This window comes from Tupaia chinensis, unplaced genomic scaffold (genome assembly GCF_000334495.1).
Source record: "Tupaia chinensis unplaced genomic scaffold, TupChi_1.0 Scaffold000600_1, whole genome shotgun sequence".
NCBI classification, from domain to species: Eukaryota; Metazoa; Chordata; class Mammalia; order Scandentia; family Tupaiidae; genus Tupaia; species Tupaia belangeri.
The window spans coordinates 338,464-339,802 of NW_006160117.1; positions in this window are offsets into that span (position 1 = coordinate 338,464).

The following is a 1,339-nucleotide window of genomic DNA, read 5'->3' on the forward strand; positions in this document are numbered from 1 at the left end:
AGAGAGAGAAAGTGAGAAAGCAAGCCACCAGGTCTGAGACTCGAACCATGGTCGGCCATGTGGGAGGCCAGCGCCCTTATCCACCATGCCACCTGCCAGCCCCATTGATGTTCTTTTTCATCGGTATTTGGCAAATACTTTTAAAAAGAAAAAAGGCCTGGGCCAGCCCCACAGCATAGTGTAAGTGCTGTGTGTGGGAGCCAAATCTTGTATGGCTGAGCCAGTTTGAACCCCAGTGGCTTGAAAAACAGGCTGGGCATATGTGTAGGCATGGCCCAAATCCCGACAGGATGGAGACATGGAGGAAAAGGACTGCAGCATGACCATGCCCTATAGAGAGTGCACGCTCTCTCTCTCTCTCCCCCCCCCCTCTCTGGTAAACATACATTCCCTCTGGCAATATTTTCTTAAAGGCCTCGTTGATTTGGATTTGAGGGGTGACCAAGTAACCTTGCTGGTTCTTTCTGTGCAGGAAACTCTAAGCTAGGCTAACACTGACCTTACTGTTTTCCGACATTCTTGTACAAATAGAATTTGCCAGTCCTCAAACGAAATAAACACGTAATGATTTCAACAACAGTGATGGATGCAGCTTCCAACAGTTCCTTAGTAACCCTCGTTGATTTGGATTTGAGGGGTGACCAAGTAACCTTGCTGGTTCTTTCTGTGCAGGAAACTCTAAGCTAGGCTAACACTGACCTTACTGTTTTCCGACATTCTTGTACAAATAGAATTTGCCAGTCCTCAAACGAAATAAACACGTAATGATTTCAACAACAGTGATGGATGCAGCTTCCAACAGTTCCTTAGTAACAGCTTAATATAATGATATAATTATTTCTAAAGTTAGAGATAATTATTGTCACCTTAGCACAATAATTGGAATGAGCTTCCTATATGAAGACTGCTCTTCTCTAGGGCTTCAGCTGGTAAGGAAACACATACCCCCTTAGGTGAGAGAGGCTTGTCAGGCACTTTGCAGAGAGTCTAAGATATTAGGCCAGGTGGTGGTGCAATGGTAATGCAAGTGGACTCGCATGGGAAAAGTACTGAGTTCATATCCTGGGACCTCTCTGAGTGCGCCAGGTATGTGTGTGCATACTCAAGATCTGGGTCAGTTGATATTTGGGGTGAATTGCACTGTGCAGATTCTGTTGGGGGTGCTGTCTCTCTCTCCCCTCTCATCCACTGAACAGAAATAAATAAAGTTTAAAAAAAATCTAGGTTGACACCTACTATAGAATGACCATGCGAGGGACCAGCAGTTAGCGTAATGGCTATGTCGCTGGATCCCATGTAGTTGACTGTGGTTCGTGTCCCGGACCTGGGGGGTTAAAAA